Source organism: Myiozetetes cayanensis, unplaced genomic scaffold (genome assembly GCF_022539395.1).
Source record: "Myiozetetes cayanensis isolate MyiCay16 unplaced genomic scaffold, myiCay2020 scf10, whole genome shotgun sequence".
Lineage (NCBI taxonomy): Eukaryota > Metazoa > Chordata > Aves > Passeriformes > Tyrannidae > Myiozetetes > Myiozetetes cayanensis.
The window spans coordinates 15,376,840-15,382,839 of record NW_026086605.1 but is presented as its reverse complement, the minus strand read 5'-3'; positions in this window follow the sequence as shown (position 1 = coordinate 15,382,839).

Genomic DNA, 6,000 nt, shown 5'->3' with positions numbered 1-6,000 from the left:
ACTAGTACCCTCTAGTCCTACTGCTTGTTGCCTGGGAGAAGAGACCTGGCCTCAATCTCCTTTCAGGTAGTTGTAAAGAGTGATAAAGTCTTCCCTGAGCCTTGTTTTCTCCAGGCTTAACAACCCCAGCTCCTTCAGCTGCTCCTCATAGGACTTGTGCTCCAGTCCCTTCACCAGCCTGGTTGCTCTGCTCTGGACCTGCTCCAGCACCTCAATATCCTTCCTGAACTGAGGGGCCCAGAGCTGAACACAATACTTGAGGTCTGGCCTCACCAGTGCTGAGTACAGGGGTAGGATCACTTCCCTGCTCCTGCTGGCCACACTGTTCCTGATCCAGCCCAGGATGCCATTGGCCACCTTGGCCACCTGGGCACACTGCTGGCTCATGTTCAGCTTCCTGTCAACCAGAACTTCCAGGTCCCTTTCTGCCTGGCTAATCTGTCCCCAACCTGTAGTGCTCTGTGGGGTTGTTGTGGCCAAAGTGCAGGACCCGGCACTTGGCCTTCTTGAACCTCCTACCCTGGGTTCAGGCCATCTATCCATCCTGTCCAGGTGCCTCTGCAGAGCCCTCCTGCCTTCCAGCTGATTGACACTCCCCCTCAACTTGCTGTCATCTGTGAATTTGCTAATGGTACACTCGATCCCCTCATCCAGATAATCAGTGAAGATGTTAAACAGGACTGGGCCCAGCACTGATCCCTGTAGGGACACCACTGGTGACCGGTCACCAGCTGGATGCAGCCCCGTTCACCACCACTCTCTGGGCCCGGCCCTCCAGCCAGTTCCTGACCCAGCACAGAGTGCCCCTGCCCAAGCCGTGGGCTGCAGTTTTTCCAGGGGTATGCTGTGGGAGATGGTGTCAAAGGCTTTGCTGAAGTCCAGATAGACACATCCACAGCCTTCCTTTCATCCAGCAGGCACGTTACCTGATCATAAAAGGAGATCAGGTTGGTCAGACAGGACCTGCCCTTCCTATACCTGTGATGGCTGATCCTCCGTCTGTCCTGTAGGTACCGTGTGACTGCACCCAAGATGATCTGCTCCATAACCTTGCCAGGCACTGAGATCAGGCTAACAGGCCTGTAGTTCCCTGGATCTTCCTTCTGGCCCTTCATGTGGATGGGCATCACATTGGCCAATTTTCCATCATTCGGGACCTCCCCGGTAAGCCAGGACTGTTCATAAATGCTGGAAAGTGGCTTGGTGAGCTCTTCCACCAGCTCCCTCATCACCCTAGGATGGATCCCATCTGGTCCTTAGACTTTGTGAGTATCCAAGTGGCTCAGCAGGTCCCTAACTGCTTTCTCCTAGATTACAGAGGGGGCTATTCAGCTCCCTGTTTCTGACTACCAGCTTGGGAGGCCAATTGTCCAGAGAACAACCTGCCTTATTGTTGAAAACTGAGGCAAAGAAGGTGTTAAGTACCTCAGCCTTTTCCACCCCTTTGTTCCACCTCCCCACCTACTCCCCCCACACACACCTTCCTGTCAAACAAAGAATGGAGCTTTTCCTTGCCCCTCCTTTTCCTATTATGTACTGAAAGACTGAAAGATTTCTCCAATGCCTTCTCTTCTCCAGGCTGAACAATTCCAACTCTCTCAGTCATTCCTCATAGGAGAGATGCTCCAGCCCACTAATCCTCTTTGTATGTGGCCTCCTCTGGACTTGCTCCAGCAGATCCACACCTTTCCTGTGCTGGAGGACTCAGAGCTGAATGCAGCACTCCATGTAGGGTCTCACCGGAGCAGAGCAGAGCAGAGAGACAGAACCCTCTCCCTCGACCTGCTGGCCATGCTGCTTTGGATGCAGCTCAGGATACAACTGGCTTTCTGGGCTGCAAGTGCACACTGCCAGGTCATCAACAGCCTGTGTTGGTACTGGGGGTTGCCCTGACGCAGGTGCAGCACCTTGCACCTGATCTTGTTAAACCTCATGAGATTCCCACGGGCCCACTTCTCAAGCTTGTCCATGCCAGTTGTTCCCAGGGTCCTCCTTTCTATCCTTTTAAAGATGAGTACAATATTTCCCTTTTCCCAGTCATCTGGGACTCCACCTGACTGCCATGACCTTTCAAATATCATAGGGAATGTCTTGGCAGCTACATCAGCCACATCCCTCAGGACTCTGGGATGCATCTCACTGGGTCCCATAGACTTACACACATTCAAGTTCCTCAAGCAGCCATGAACTTCAACTTTATTTACAGTGGGAAACACTTTGCTTCCCTGGTCCCCATCCTGCTGTCCTATCACACTAGAGAGGTGTGAGAAGACAGGTTATCACTGAAGACTGAGGCAATTCTGAGGTGCAATTTGGGTAGTACTTCTAAAAACTCACTATTTTGAAAGCTGAAATGCAATGTTTCATGGCTTATTTTAGTTTTGGTTTTAGTATAACAATTATCTCATGACACTATATATATAAATTATTGCATAACCTTATTTAAACTAAGATCTGAAAACATATAATGAAAGCACTAAAATTAGGCCATAGAGCACATTATTTTTGAAAGAACAGACACTAAAAAATAAAGTGTTCTTTAAAAGCAGGCTAGTAGACTGTTTATCACAATGACCAGATATTAGCAAGCAGTCTACAGGAAATATGTCCAAGTTAGTATGCCCCAGTGACCTAAACATTATATTAGCAAAATCTCATGTCCTGAATTCTAACCAGCACAATATAATCATCACAAATGGAATGCATGTTTGACAGTTTTCCAGCAGGTTTCAGCTAAAAGTAGAAAAAAGATCTTCAAATATATGGAACAAGTCTGAATTTTATTCTTACTCCATTTCATTGTTTAATTTTGCTGACTATCAGAAACTGAACCTGAAGCAAGGATTTTAAGTCTGACTAAGATTGGAATGCTGTCTTTTTGACATATTCAAATTAGATACCTGAAAAAAACATTGCTTTTAAGAACAGGGGTGAACAATATAATAAGAATTAAATACACTAAGGTGAACAATAGAACAAATCCTTCTGTCAGACTACAGAAAATGTGATTAAATTGCATTTTTACTCAGAAATTTTAGAACAAATAGGTCTGCTGTAGCATTACTTTAAAAACACAGTAAATAAAATGTAACTGCCCGTAATCAGTTAAGAATTGCTGACCTCTTCATATCCATAACTTCAACATTGTGTCATACTGTTTTCACAAGAATGCTCTCCAAACAGTTTTCAAGGTTAATTTTGCTGTTACTCCCTCTGGCAGAGTAAGAAGATAATTCAGTCTCCTCGCTAATTTCATTCCCAGCTTCTTTGATATCTGTAACTTGTACTAATGTTAAATGAAGTTTTCATATTTTGTCAAGGCTGCTGTTTGAATGTGTCTGTCTGTTACATTTCTAAAGGTAATATTGATACTTCAAAGGACGTAGAAAAAACATTGTCTGCTTCTTGTTAGTGAGATTGGTGAGAATGTTTATCCCTTCAATGACAACATTGTAGGGCAAGCTGCTGTATTTCTCCATTTCTATTTCAGAGTAATAAAAATTGAAGTTTTGCTTGAATCTGATTGAATATATTTGTCCCTGTGGCTCTATAACAGATAGGGGAAAATATAAATCTCATGGTCACAATGTTGAACATTATGATATAAATTAACTGAAGTTTTACTTTTCAGATTATATCCATCAAAAAGTGTTCCATTCATTGTATTACTCACATTAGTAATTCTACTGAAATAAGACTATTCTTCTTATTCTTCTAAGCATAAACACTTAAATTTGTTTAATTTGGGGGATGTGATTCTTTTGGATACACTCAGCTTAGTTGTTAACAAAATAATAGATTCAGACTTAAACTAAGGACTAGACATAGCAGCAGTACTATGTATTCAGAAATCCCTTTTAGTAATGCACATTTTTCAAGTTTGAACAAGTTCATAAATACAAAAATATGAACTTTTCTTCAATGAACAGCACAAAAACTTTAGGGCCCGCTGCTGTGAATCAACATAATTTCACCCCACAAATCTTTACTCATTCACATCAGCTGAGGATCTGATCAGTTGAGGATCTCATCTACAGGAGGTGCATTACTTTGCATTTGAGGCTAACAAATTGTCCAGATGCACTACTGTCATTTACTCACCACTCAGGAAAATGCCTGAAGTACTTGAAATCTTGTGAGCCAAGACACGTATTTACAGGGGAAAGAAATCCTCACATTTTATTAACATATAGGTATTTTTTCACACGCATCTGAAATGCTTTCTTTTTACAAAATTTTATCCAATGACAATAATAATATGTAATCCATATGAAACTATTACATTATCTGTATTAAGAGCTCAGGCGGACAAATCAAGCTGATCCATACTTGATAATGTTTTGTATCAACAAGCTTATAGACTGGCAGAGAACTACAACAGCAGCAGAGAAATAAAATAATAGCAAAGGTTTTCATTTCACTGTGCTGTTTAGAAGACATGATCTACTCCATTTTCAGTTGGAACACAGACAAAAGCCAGCCTGTGGGGATAGCACACAGCAGTGACATTCTGAGACAACACACAGAAAAATTGCTGTTATTCTGGCTATCTACACTTTGAAAGTGTGGTTTTGCAGTTAGGCCAGCAAATTCTTGCTTTTATGAAAATGGGGAGTCTATATTTCCCCTTCATTTATTTTTTCAAATAATCCCTTACTGAAAACTAACTAGTGAGTTGAACTGAGTTATGAAGAGGTATGCCAAAAGCCAGAGTCAGCACAGAATAAACAGCAGAGACGTGGCTGGGACTAAGAGAAAAAGCAAAGAGGTAGCAGTGCTCTGTTAAGATTGGCTGAGCTGATGTAAAGAAACTGAATCTTTAGAAAGATTCAAAACCGACTCAATTAATGATTTACCCTAATTACCTTGCCTTCCACCAGTATCTTCCTCTAGATTTCTGCACAGATGAATAGGGAGGTTTATCTTTGAACATGCTGGATTCCCCAATATTATACTGCATGCATTAGTACTTCCATTAGTGTACTAATGAAGCACAACAAATGAAAATAGCAAAGTCACCTACAAACAAAGATAGTTTGAGAAGAATTTTAGAAACTGTTCACACATGTTCCTTTTTAATGAAATACAAGGTGCCAATGGTTCAAATACTTCCACCAGTGTTCAACTTTAAACACGACTCTTTTTTTTCCTTGAAGTCAGTCAGTCTGCAGGGAGTTAAAATGAAAATTATGTTAGAGTATACTATTACTGAATTAATTGGGGTGATCACTCAGGTCATACAGGAAGATACAGCTTAGACACGAGAAGGTAGAAACGCAAAGCCATTTTGTGAAGCGTTCATTACATTGTACATATTTGCTAGAGATAAAAGGCATGAGGCAGCTTATCCCCCAGTCATAATATTACAATAAGCTCAACAGTCTTTCCCAGGGAACTGTGAAACAAGTTGTTTGTCCTACTGAGGACACAAGGGAATTGTCAGCTGCTCAGCTGTTTAGTCTGTTTCCTCACTGATAGTCTGGGAAAGACACCTGCACGCAAAAACATGTTGCAACCTTTATCATGGGCTCAAGATGGATCACTTTACAGATGCATAACAGAGCACCACATTTTAGCTAAGAAGTACCACTTTCAAGGGAGAGGGTGGACAGCATCAGCACATGAGTAACAATTCAAATTTAGCTTGCCCCAATGTGCAAAATTGAAACCAATTATTTTTATTTTCCCTTTAAGGAAGCTGACCTGGTACCCTGGTAGCCCAGAGCAATCTGCAGTTTAAGAAAACTCTGTACCACATAAGTGAAAAGTATAACTGTGTATGAGCAAGTTCTATGAACACATCAGCCACACAAACACACAGCTAAGCATGAGTTAACAGCATTCTGAAAGAAAGAAAAAAAAAAAAGAGTAAAAGCCACACCTGCAGGGAAGGAAAAAAAATGACCCCAAATAAAATATTTGAAAGAATAGGAGCCTTTTCTCCTTTAAAAGAGCAACAGGAGGCAATTGAGAGGTACAAAAATTTTTTAGGATAATTTC